We start from the raw sequence: 13,831 nt of genomic DNA, 5'->3' as shown, positions 1-13,831 counted from the left end.
ACCCTGCCATTCCAGAATGTAATTTATAGGGTTCAAAGAAAGGTGAACATTGAGAAGATGCAGGTGAAAAAACATTTTCTCCTTTTCTTCTTCCACCTTAGGAGGAGTGATGGCTTTCCTCAGTCGAGAGATATGCAGATGACTCCCCTGTAGGTTGGCTGTGTCAGCCTCAAAAGTGACCACAGGACTCCAACAGTGCCTGCAGATATTATCAAAAGCTGAAAAATCACTGCCATGAATAGCAAGAAATGAAATCTGGACTCTTATCCACACAGACAGATAACTCCAGCCTTGCTGTGTTTCAATCATGGCACATAACTATTGTAGGCATGTTGCAACAGACAACCTGATTACCACACTGACACTATTATTTGTAGTAAATTGCTTACATATTTGATATTGTTTGGAAGAGTAGAGAACTGGGGGGAGGGGGGGAAGTCCCAAAGCAACTGTCTTCATTCCTTTTTTTCACCCTGCTGCTCTTCGCAGGGCATTTTGGGGGCTGTGTTTCCTAGGAAACAGTGAGGGGCTGCTCTGGCAGTGGGGATGCTGTCAGACTCCTTGCCAGCACTCTGGGAAGGGTTTGGAGTGATGGAAATGTCCACAAGGATGAACAAAGGAAATAAAGTGTAACAGCTTCATTTGTGTCTGATATTGGAGAGACAATGCAGAGCAGCAAACACCCTCAAACATCACTGTTCTTAGGGGTAAAGTCAGGTTACAGTGCTACTCCAACCTAGTTATGCTAGTAGAATTTAAGAAATGGTTTCAGTCTATTCTAAACCCATTTCTAGCATGAAGAAATAAGTTTGCTCACTAGGAAATGCTTTTTCAACCCAAACATAAGAAGATACACAAAAGAGAGTCCTTCCCTTTGCCCACTGATACCTCTGAGATGTTTCAGTAATGCAATATAGAGCTACAGATGTTCTTTGCTAGAAGAAGTTCAGGCACAGGACTCTGCATGGAAAGCAATGCACACGAGGTGCAGGAGGCTCAGGCTTTCACCTTTGTTCTCTGGGAAAATTGTTTCCACAATTATCTATGTTGAAAGTGAGACCAAAAGTTATTAAAAGCTGAGGAAAGCTCATACATACAGCTAATAGACATTCCTGTTTTAAGTGCACTTGTGCAAGCCATGAGCCATGTACTTATTTTGCAACAAGACAGTGCACATCTTTTAGGAGCCTTTCCTAAAATGAATCCAAAATTTTGACACCCTCCCTCCAAAAAGAAAAAGAAGAGCATTTATTTTTCTATCACAGTTAGAGAATCACAGAATAATTCGAGTTGTAAGGGACCCCTAAGGGTCACCTAGTCCAAGGAACAAATTATGTGCAAATTCTATTTTATTCTAAATTATGTGCCAAATTATCTCTTTTGTAGAAGAAGCAAAAAGAGACAGCAAGTTTGTGGACAAAAAACCTAAATTGAAGTGGATGTTCTTATCCCAAAACTTGTTTAAGCTAAGGACATCACTGCACCACAGGTGTATGCTGCTTTGGGGCAACCAATACTAAATCAATAGTTAATTATGTGCTTGTCCAAAAAAAAAAAAAAAAAAAGCTGTTTTATATGACCAGATTAATGACAGGCAGGCATAACTCAAGTACCCATTTGCTTCACACAAAGGCCACAGACTGCAAACTGCACCCACAGTGTTACTCTAAAATCACAGCTTCCTAAACCTTTGCTTTAGATGCTAATGTCATGTACAGTATATGTGAAACAAGATATCAAGGAACTGTCTCATTTAGCAAGCCAGAGGCATTTTGTCACTGAAGAGCCACCGTGTTCCTTCCTTTCTGTGTGCTCTAACTATTATCTTTTCACTGATTTAACTCATTACTGGTTTAGGATGTATTTTGATTTGAGTAATAGGATTTTCTTGACAACAATCACACTATGAACTTTCCATCCCCCCTGAATGGATCATTTTGAAGCTGGAATAAATAAGGAATTCCTAAGATTTGTAGGCAAAACATGCAAGTATGGTCTGTTTGTGTTGAAAGAGGACTGAAAATGATAAAACTGAAATCTGCTGGTGTGTACCACCCAAGAATTCAGGAGAAACTACAATTACCTTTTCATAACTTTCCAATTTTGAAGTAATAACACTGCCACTTCATTAGAAGGGATAAACTATGAGGAACATGAAAAAAGAAATACACAAGGAAGACATTATAAATTGTAAACTAATGAAAACCTTCAATTCATAATTCACTTTTCTTATTTTTGAGCTTGTAGATGATATTTTAAAATCCCAGTGCTCATTTGATGTAGTGTTCTCACCCAATTTTTCTTTCAGTTGAAGCTGAGGAGCAGCAGATTTTATGTTTGAGAATAGGCACTAAAATGTCTCAAGGATGACTCCCTGACCAGCACAGCAAAACCTTGCATGTTCCCCTACCTTTTTTTTTTTTTTTTTTCTCTCTGCTAATTCCTATTTTTAAAAAAGAAAGGAAGACTGATGCTGGTTCCCTCCTGCATCCTTAGAGAAAGATTAGCTGGAATACAGTGAATTAGCTTCCTCACAAAGGATGCTGAAATGGCTGATCAATGTAGTGAATCAGCAAGTTTCCCTGCAAGACAAACCTTAATAACTGAGATATGCAAGTGAAATCTACTGGGGAGGCAGTTATGGAAGAACATTGGCTTCCCATGTCATTAGTTTCCTCTCTCATTTATCCAAAAGCTCACTTATACCTGAAAAAAGCCAGCAGGCAGTTGTTGAAACATTAGCTTCTTAGTCTCTACCACTGAATAAGGCTTACAGAGCTGAATAGGAGGAAATCAGTACTCTCTCAACAAGTTTACCAGCTGTGTATACAGCTCTGGTGCTAAAGTTTGAACTATGACTTCATCTGCTTGTATTTGTGTCTTATGAAGAAGCAAAGTTCTACGTGCATTAAAAACGAGGCAAATCTCTGAGGTAGATTTTCTTTCAGAACAAGGTCTTCCCTGTGACAGGCAAACTTGCTCACCTGTTTGCAGAGCAGGCACAGCAGAGTTTATTCCCTCATTGTTGCTATGCTAACAGAATGTTCAGTTTATCTGTTTTTCTACTTATGACCCTCTCCAAAAGGCAATCAGCCCCCTCCCCTAGCTTTAGCTCAATACCATTCCTAAAAACCCAAGGCAAAAAGAAAAAATAATTAGAGAGAAAAAATTAATAGGAAATCCAAGTATTTTTTAAAAACTTGGCATCTGTCTCATTCACTAATTGAATATTCCTTTCTTTCATTTACCACTGCTCTATAAAAAGCTATGAGAATTTGTTTACTTCTGCTAAAGAGATGAACTTCTGCAGCTGAAAGTCAACACAAAGCCAGATGAAATGGGATCAGTACAGGGAACCACTGGGAAAGAGCCAGATCCATCACCATGGAAAGCTTCCTGCACACATTCAAGAAGCAACTGTGTCACTTTCCCTATTGCAGGTATCCTCAGGTGTCACAGAACAAGAATAAGAAAGCATCAGAATAGCCTTCTAATTTTGCTCAGATATAGTTATTAGAGTGCCAGCCTTGGTATCTACTTTCAGATGACAAATGACACAACAGAATCCATTTTAATAAATCATTTTTGCATGGCTATAAATCCACACAGGAATCTGAATTGCAGTTTAATATAAGCACTATAAACAATATAATCAATGTTATTACAGAGCAGCAGATAACAATTTTCAATGACTTTGCCTCAAATTTAGCAGTCTGTGAAGGAGCTCTGCATTTGACTGAGTGGAAGGAGCTGTGGTCTAGACTGCCAAACACAGATTATTCCTACCTAAGACATATGTACAATCACCCAAAGATAACCAACTGCTTTTAAGAAGGTCATTCTGCACCCCAAGGTGGAAAGAACAGATGGAGAACTATTTTGGGCCAAGTTAGGAAAAACAGGCCCTGAAAAGCCATTCTTCTGTTCAATTTCAAAAATCATTAATTTTCATGTACAGCACGTTTCAACAGGAGTTATTATGGACTTTTATCATCAATGGTGATACAAATGTTTCCCCTCAATTTCCTCCCTTCCAGAAGCCTCATTCAAGTCTAAATCTTTGCCAGCTCTATTCAGGATCGATGATCTGTCAAATCCTCTCACTTCAATAATAGATAACATTTGGAATACAGAAGAAGCTGTCAGCTGCTGCACGTGGGAGACACGTGAGAAGTTCAAGGAACCTTCCCTTCTCTTTCACCATAACACACTCTGACAAGCACAGTGGTTTCAAACATCTTTCTGCCAGGTCCATAGTTAGTTATCAAGTCAAACTACACGTCCTTCTCCTCCTCCTGCCATCAAACAGGCCTCCAACTGTCCTGAGAGGCCAAGGGGCATGCCAGGAGAGCATTTCTAATACTTTCTGCTAGCTCAGCCAGATGGAGAACTCATTTGCCCTGAGCAGAACATACTGATTTCCCTTTCCTTTACCAAGGGGCACTGGAGTCAACGAGCTGGAGCACTCAGTTCCCTTGGAATATTTCAGACAGGAGTAAAAATGCCTCGAAAAAGAAGTCACTTGCTCTGTCCTGCCTATAGAGATACCATTCTTCTTAACTTGCAAACAACAAGATAACATTAAATACAAATCAAGCAAAAGGTTAAAGTTTGTCTTCTCTCAGTAGGTTTTTCCTCCTCTGCTTTGATTGTGCATATGGCCTTTACTGCCTGCTCTGCACTGTGGATAAAACAATACAATTAAGGAACAGCAACAACAAAAATCCCAAACGAAGATGACCACCAAAAAAAGAAATCTTATTTTACACAGGTTACAGGCTGAGACTCAAAGCCCACATCCTTTCAGTTCCACAGTGTACCAAGAGATTTTTTTTCCCCTGCCTCGTGTTTCCATGGAAATGTATCAGTCACAAATCTAAATAAGTGCAGGTGAAGGACGTCTGAAAACCCAGAGCAATTACACATGCCATTAGGGGAAAAGAATATGATTCAGCCCAGCTATTAGGAATGTGCCACAGCTATCACTGCTATGTATTGTTGTAGTGTTCTAAAACCAAAACTGTTTCTCTGTATTTTTAAAACCCACTCTTTTATTGCCTGTAAGAGGGAGGGGAAAAAAAGGAAAAAGCATTAAAAATATCTCTCATGTGACAAGCACATGATGAAGTCAGACCATATCAGTTGCAAACACAAATGCAATTAGTAACACACACTTGTTTTCACATGAAAAACCACTGGGCACAAAAACTTGGGTTTCTATTACTGGTTGGATACACTTCCCTTTAGTTATTTTAGTGAGTAATAGAAAAGAGAATATTTTGATCTGCACTGAAGGGGTAATGATCCTTAAAATAATCTTGTAATACAGGAAAATACTGAATGATCTGGAGCAGGGATGCTGCTGTTGCATACAGACAAATGTTTCACTCTAAAGGCAGTTGTGGTTCCCCCTCCCTTCCTCTTGCAGGATGAACTGTTCTGATACAACTGATAAGAGGAAACACTCAGCAGCCTTGAAAAGATCCAGTTTTAGGATTCTAATGAAAATTTTGTTAAGTTCTGATTGTCAAGAGTCATGAGCACAGATCTGAGGTTTAGCATCCATGTACCACCTCTGTATGCCAGGAACATGGCAGCTCAAGTCTACTTGGAATTACCAGGATTTCAGCCAATAAACATTGCAATCAGACCACAAGCAGTAGGATCTAAGAAGGAAGAAACAGACTTCTGGAGGGAAAGTTCTCTTAAATTTTTAATTACAGTCTCTATTCTGCCTGAGTACTATTTTCAGTCCCCAGGTGAGGAGTTTCCATCCCCCCTAAAGCACTGGTTAGATCCACTACAGCAAATCAGGAGACAGAAATCTGGTTTTCTTTACATGCCTGGGGTTCTCTTTGCTGACACCAAGGCAGAAAGTAGGTTTTCCTTCTCAAACCTGACAATATTTTATCTACACCTCAAGCCAGACCCTTTCAAGTTTCATTTTCTAACATTCAGTCCAATACAGAGGCAGAATTAATTTTAACAGTGACACTTAAATGCCTTTTAAAGGTAAAATTTTAGACTTCTATCATAACAGCAACTTTAAAAGTTTTATTTACAACACATTTTGAAACCCTTAAGAAATACAATGCCACAAGCAGGTCACTAAAAAACCACACAGCTTTAAACTGTACTCAAGACACTGAATACTTACTTAACTAGTTCTGCATGAAAATCCACTCTCACTTCTGTGAAGATTAAAGCAAAGAGTGTATGATGATACACAGGTTTGGAATTTGGAGTGATATTTGATCTTATAATTGTAGGAATACATTAGTGTTACAAAAATCAAAGTTCTATTCCTCAAATATGCCATTCAGATGAAGTGGGCTAACTTTAAGTGATAATGATTGCTGAAATGATCACTATAAACAGCAAAAGACAAGCTTATTACTGCAGATCAACATTCATAAACTCAGTACAACTATCTACAGGATATTTCTCTCTGGAGTTGCATTGCAATTTAGAGAATAAGGTAACTCAGGCAGAGGAAGTATAAGCAGCAGGACAGACTCCAGTGAAAGACAAAGCAAAGGCAATAAACCTGTTCTGAAGCAATTTAGCTGAATTCAGCTGAAAAAGCATCTGAGTTTTAAATTCATAAAACAAAATCATACATTTGCTACTTGTTACAGGAATGTCAGGGCATGTTTTATAAGATATCCAAGGGTAAAAAAAAAAAAACCACAACAGGAATGGCTAAAAAATCTGTTATAATTTCCAGATGTTTCTGTAAGTCTAAATGACTAATTCTTGGAAGCAAGTAGTGATATGGAAATGAATTCCCTCAAGACTGATATATTCCTGAAACTCTATTACATATAATGCATAATGCCTATAAACTAATAAGAAAAAAACTAATTATGCTGCGTTTTGGTACTTATGAGATTTTTAGTTATGAGATTTGTAAAATGTTATAACTGAGGAAATCAAATACTCCAAGTAGCTCATGTGAAAAAAAATCCAGGAGACAGACTGATGTAGAGAGAGAAGAAAGGAGGAATTCAGCTGCATTACCCAGAGTCACAGTTACCAATTACTCTTATGTATCAATCATACTTTAGTAGAGAGAGCCATTAACTTTGTCCAGTGACAGCCCATCTCCAGGCACAATCCACATTGGATAAAATTGGTAACAATCCCTGCTGAACCTGAGTAACCAGAAGAGAAGTAACAATAACAGTGAAGTTTCAGCTTTTACACATTTGCCCTTCTTATTTCAGACACAAAGGAAAAAATGAGAAAGTCTGACCAGCTCTATGTTTCAGACACTGGAGTGTCAGATGTAGTAATCTGTTCCCCAAAGCATCTAAGACTTGAAGAGTTTCTCCCAAAAAAGAGGAGGAAAATCATGTAGAGGCAATTCTGCTGCCTTTTAATCTATGAGGACTGATGGGGCTGTCTAGACTTGGAATGTATTTTTCTTCCCCATCTTAAGGAAAAACTGTGTCAAAGGCTTGAGTGAGTGAACCTCCCAACTGGCTTAGTGAATTTCCCAAAACCACTTCAAAATTTGCATCAATTCCTGAAAATGTAGCCTTGACCAGCTGAAAACTTTTATGTTGTGGACTTTTTGACATCAAAAATTTGACTAGGGGAAAAAAAAAAAAAAAAAAAAAAAAAAAAAAAGAGAGAGAGAGAAGTGGAAGGGATTTTGAGTTAGTGAATTTTTGTTGTGTAGTGGTGTCTCAAACAAGATGCCTTAATTCAAGTATCTAGTAAGTAGGTTTCTTGCTTTCTGAAAATGTAATTGAGTATATTAAGCCAACCTGGAATAGCCATCTCTCTCTACCTGATAATCACATTCCATCCTCACCATGCTCCCTCTCTCTTTATCTCTTTTTCACATATAAATTGCATCTCAGCACACTCAACCTTAATCCTCAAAGAGACCATGAAAATCTAATCCTCCAAATATATCACAAAAATACCCTTTTTCATTCTATTTACCCTAATCCTGCACACAGACAGTATAAGAAATAATCATGTAACAGTGATAATGATTTGCACAGCTTGAAGAGTTCTTTTGACACTCAAAATTATCTAACTGGTTAAACAATTATGCCTTAATGCATCACTGTCTAATTACTCTTTATAAGACTGCCAGGGTACTACAAGTTACTGGCACACATATAACATCACAATCCTTTTAGAAGAAAGGACATATAACTGCTTTTAACTAATATTCTTTCTCATCACATAACCTGAAGTCGACAACTTGTCACCTCAATAACATTTTGATGTCAAAATTTTAGGATAATATTGCTTGAAAGAAAAAGTCTCATGTAGAAATGGCTATCTTGGATAAGGTGACTAAAGGTAAACTGGCTACCCACTGTGTACTCTTTATAGCTCAATGTAGTTCTTTCAGCTTTAAGTGCATTTTCTTATCAGAAATTGACCTGATTAATAATCTGAGTTATTAATAAAACCCCATATATTTCCACAAATGCTCAGACCTCTGTTGTATTCTTGTGAAAGCTACCACAGATATAGACTGATTTAATTTTATTTTTTTTTAAACCTGAGTTCCTTATTTGTCTTGACTTGCAATCATAAAAATCAATTGAGAGATGTGAAATGCTGACAGCACTAGTCCAGCTCCAGGGAGGTGTTTTCAGGTCTGATCAGCAGGGTGTTCCTCCAAGAACTAAAGTAGTAAAAACACTTATTTTTCAAAGCTTTTTACCAAGAAGATGTCATACAGAGAAATACTAGTTACACATAGCAATTTCTGCTCCTGTCTGTAGATACAAAACACTCAGAACAGGTAGTAACTAAAACAACCTCCTTTTAATCCAGGGATATCATTGGTAGGGCCAGTAATCCATTGTTTCATGTTAGAAGTGTTTACTAAATAAGCTTCAGAGATCTGATTTTCTCCCCTCAGATGTTGTGTTGAAGGCCATCTGTTTTACTCCTGAAGCACTAGAAGCCATCATGCATTTTGCTCTAAGATAAAATTAAGGGGAATAGTCATTCCTTAGCCAAAAAAGGAATGACTGAATATTTAATTAGAGGTCTAATGAAATGGACTTCTTTACCCAAAAGGTCAGGGGAGTAGAAATGAAAAGGAGGAAAGAAAAGGTCTCAGTGGCTTCGTGGAAAAGACAAATTATAGAGATGAGAAAGATTCTCACTGAAAGATTTTCAGTGTTTGGGGTTAATTTTGTTTTGCTGTAGATAGGCAGCAGTGGAACAACTCAGAAATGGGAATACCCTCTGACCAGGATTTCAGGAGGCAATTAAAATTCCTCCTTACATTGCTGAGACCTAAACTTCAACGTCACAGGAAGAAAAACTTGCCTTCATTTCCCTCAGAGCATCTGCCCTTGTGTAAAAGAATAGAAGTTTCCTATTTATACTCTTCATACCTTCAAGGTGTGATTATTATTAAGCTAATGAGCATGCTTATCTTGCATGGTCTGAATAAATGCTCAGCTCTTCATTTATAGTTGTATGCATGTGACAGTTTGGAAACAGAACTTGCCTAGACATTTATTCAGCTATTCAACTGGTACCTGTGGACAGGGAATAAAGAATCCCAGAATCTGATTTCTTCACTTATCAAAATCAAAGCTATGGACTCTGGGAAGCCCAAAATTATGCCTTTGACCATCAAAGATTTCAAAGACATTCATCAAGATAATAGTAGGTGACTATGTGCTATTTCTGCTCAGTTGAGCACAATAGTGATAAGATTATTACTCCAATCTATTTTACAGTTTCACAGTAAAGCTTATGTCGCTCTCTTAAATATTTTTTTTAAGTTTCCTGTACCAGTTATTCTTTTTCAGAGTTATTTTCCCACTGCATAATATCTTACATGGTCATTAAGTAGCTATTAGTATTGCGTATTTTACTTTGGCATTTATGTTGCATATAAAAAGATTAAAGAATCACCAACCACTCTCTTTTCATTTAATTATTTCTAGTTCCCTATATTTGCAGTAGATTATGCAAAGGGATTAAATGCTACTCTTTAGAGAAAATGTATTTATTACTGGTGGGCAAGGATATAAAAAATCATATGCAATTATATGTTAGACAACTACAGTAAAGTGACTTCACCACACAAAACTAATCTGTGATCCTGTATGATGGAGTAAAATGCACATGAAACCTACCCCGAAAAGGACTTTCTGTATGACATGATTCATATTTTTTTAAGGGAACCTTCTCAGATAAATTAATTTGTACAGATATCTATCCCAAGTTTCAGGAACACAATTAAATATTCTCCTTATATTTTCCCTTCCTTATTTCCTGTGTAGCTTCATTGTTTTTACACTGGTTTTAACTGCCATATTTTTCAATGGAGAAACCTGTCTATTCCTTTCCTAGATGCCTGCTTGTAGATGAAGAAAATAGGAAACAGTATCCTCTATTCACAGGGTTAGAAAAAAACAACTTTTCTGGGCAACCTGAGCCAGTGTCTCACTATCCTCACACCAAAGAATTTCTTCCTCCAATCTAGTCCCAGCCTCCTCTCTTCCATTGCTCATTCCCACTGAGTGGTTCACAGGACACAAAAGGTTTCTCTGATTCTCTCCTCCATCATTTATTAAATATACTCACATGCACTGCATGTATTATACAGTAACTTCTATACCTGGTTGACAACAACCAATCTCCCTCACCATCACACATAACCTGTTGAAAACAACTGCAGGAACAAGCAGGCAGACAGCGTGTCACAGACAGTGGATCAAGACCTCAAAGATTATGTGAATTTTCACTTTTATACCATACACATGGTCTCCCTTTAATCTTTATTCCTCTCACTCAGCCACCATCCAGTGACCCTTGGGTCTCATGTTCAGTGACCTCCAGGCAAGCTGTTTTTATTTTTGTTGTATTTTTTCCCCATGTCCTACATGTGGCCAAACAGGCAGGAGAAGGACAAGACAGCTTCACTGCCAAACTTTCTCAAATTATATCAAAACCTCTCTTCTACCTGATCTTCCCATGTCTCCACCAACATTATTTAAGCAGCTAGAGCAAGTTATCAGAGCTTTTTGCCTCTAACTCCCACATCTTCTGTATTACAAGAAAATAAGCAACTCTTTTGGCTTTATTTTAAGATTCCTGTTTTAAAAGTGCATTCCTTTCATGCAGAGGAGTGACTGTAGCCCACTTGAAAGGGACTGGGAGTGAAGCAAGCACACAGTGGGATGAAGGCAATATGAATTGTATTAACACATTTAGAACACATGCTGGTTTGTACCAGCAAAGCTTTTGCTTATTTATTTTAAATGAGTGTATTTTTGTGCTATTCGTTTTCAAACAGTTTGCATGCTGCTGGGGGTACAAATCTATCATGTAGGTAAGATGAAAAAAAAAAAAAATAGATCTAGTCTCTCCCTTAACAACCAGAAGACTGAAAGAAAGAGAGGTCCCTGCCACTGGGAATGAAGAGCTCTAGCCTGAAGGAAACAAATTTTTGGGTAGATCCTGCAGTGTCATTGATAAAAACCTCTGCCACAGGTGACAGTGAAACAGGCAGAAGTATTCATTGCTGTTCTTCAGGTAAGATCATATCCAGAGGATTTAGGAGCTGAGAAATGTGTAAGAGGAGCAGCACAGGCCATTTACTTGGAAAAGAAGAATACTGATTCCTCTTCTAAGGATTATCTTTTAAAAATTTGGATGAAAACTCTGGGTTATCTGTGAATGACATCAACAGAGCTTTCTTTTTGTGGGGGAAACAAGAAAAGAATACAATTTAAGCTACACAGAAAAGTTTTTTGAGATTAAGTCTGGAAGAAGAGTGTTAAGATCTGAACAGACTACATAGGAGAGCAGAGTAAGGGCAAAAAAGAGGCAGACAGTAGGACCCAGAAAAGGCAGCTGCTACTGGAAACCAGTAAGGGATACGTGCCTTTGGGCCAGATGAAGCCAACCACAGAGATGGGATGAGCCACAGAAGAGACACTGCTTGGTCAGAAGAATCAAGCACTAAGGTATTAGAGATGTTGCAGTTATTTCTAAGAGGAAGCTGACTTCAGAGAAGGATATAAAATAGCACTTATTCAGGAATTAAGCTCAAATATTGACAATTGGGGGAAAAAACCTATGAAAACTCACCTGTTTATTGGGTTTTTTTTTTAATTTTTACAGCATAGTCCCTTGAATATTTCTAGCAGGTTATTATCAGGATTTTACAGAACAGCTCAGATAGAAAAAAAAGTCAGTTGCTAGGAGGGATCTAAATAAAAGATGAGAGCTTTAGGTGACACGGAAATATTCAACAAACAAATAAAATAAGTGTGCTAAGTATGATTTTCCTTTGCTTCAGAAGTTGGTTTGGTATTAAACTGGAAATTCTTGTCAGTAACTGGTTCAAAACTGAAAGGTTCTTCTGTTGTGATGGGGACATGTTAGAGACTGACACAGAGGAAGCCTTCAGACTAAGAATCTTATATCTGAAACAAGTTGGATACCAAAAATCTTGCCAGTTATACAGAAAAATTCAGACAGCATGAAAATTAGAGTCCTCTACCTGAATAAGCCTTTTCCTCTGTACCACTGAGGCAATAAAACCAGCAGGCAAACAAGCCCAGAGAAGGGCAGCTGCAATAAACTGCTGCTGCTGAATGGCACTCAGGGAAGGGTGTTTATAGCCACTTGAGATACTTCATCTCTCATTTTGAATTAGAACAAAACAGATGAGTCAGATCTGAAGCACAGCTAAGAAAGCAACAATGACTGCTTTTATTCCTCCTAAAACATGGCACTTACTGAGGTAAGGCAACTTCTAGGTAGCCAGTACTTACAGCTTTCACTAGAACAATGTCCTTTTAATCACTCCGTATTCAATGAGAGTTTTGTCCTCGTTTTTGTCAAGAAATGATCCTCAGCTCTAAACAGAATTTATGAATAATTTGCTTCTGGGAAGCAAATTATCATAGGATTACACACACACCCTGTCCCAAGGCTAGAGAAACAATATGAGTAAGTATCTGATTACCAGAGCTTTCCTGCAGTGAGAGACCTTGTGCTGTTGATTAGTTGCTTTCAGCTCTGAAGATATGATCTTATCTAGAACACAAAGTGATTATCCTCGTTAAGAAGTGCAAGCAAAACTCCAAACAGATTCACAGAGCTACATTAACCTATAATCTATAAACATATTTATATCTATACCAACTAGAAAAGCATTCAGCAATGATTACAGAACTTTCTTTGAGTTGAAGACAAACTACACTGCAAAGAAAATGCAGCCTCTGAAATAACAAATATAGTAAAATGCTTCTTCATTCTTCCCTCTCTCCAACTGCCCTCACATGCCCTTCAAGATTTTATATTCAGACAGAAATAACGGTGGTCTGAAATGCAGCTGAATACAAATTAAACATTACAGATTATTTTCCTCTTTAATTCTGTACCCAAAGAATGCCATCTAGTGACCATCTCCTGAATACAAGAATCAGTATCAAACAATGCATCTCACTCCAGCCTTGAAATAACAAGTTACACGTTAACCATGATCTGCATGTTCATTTTGGTAACCTGCTTTTTGTATGTGTGTATGAGAAACAGAGAGGATGAGTCCCTGAGAAACAGAGAGGATAAGTTCCTAAGCAGAGTAATTTTACTCAACGACATCTAACATCCCTCAGCAAATTTGTCACTTCCTCTGTGCTTCAACTACTCCATCCAGAAGGTGGCTTCAGTCTCACAGAATTTTCATGAAATAATTGTGTCCATATATATCCACAAACAGCTAAACACTGAGGCATTTACAGTTTTGCAACATGTTCTAGACACGAAAGATGACATTTTCTCTTGCTACTGAGCTTCTCTTTTTTCCTTAAAACAAAATAAT

General features: G+C 37.7%; 1 protein-coding gene across 3 annotated transcripts in view; it reads right to left on the bottom strand.

The window, feature by feature from the left end:
* SHANK2 (SH3 and multiple ankyrin repeat domains 2) overlaps positions 1–13,831 on the bottom strand; it is a 279,149-nt gene that overhangs the window by 126,671 nt on the left and 138,647 nt on the right. The window lies entirely within an intron of this gene.

The sequence above is a fragment of the Heliangelus exortis genome, chromosome 18 (genome assembly GCF_036169615.1).
Source record: "Heliangelus exortis chromosome 18, bHelExo1.hap1, whole genome shotgun sequence".
Classification (NCBI taxonomy): domain Eukaryota; kingdom Metazoa; phylum Chordata; class Aves; order Apodiformes; family Trochilidae; genus Heliangelus; species Heliangelus exortis.
This window is presented reverse-complemented; position numbering and strand designations above follow the sequence as displayed.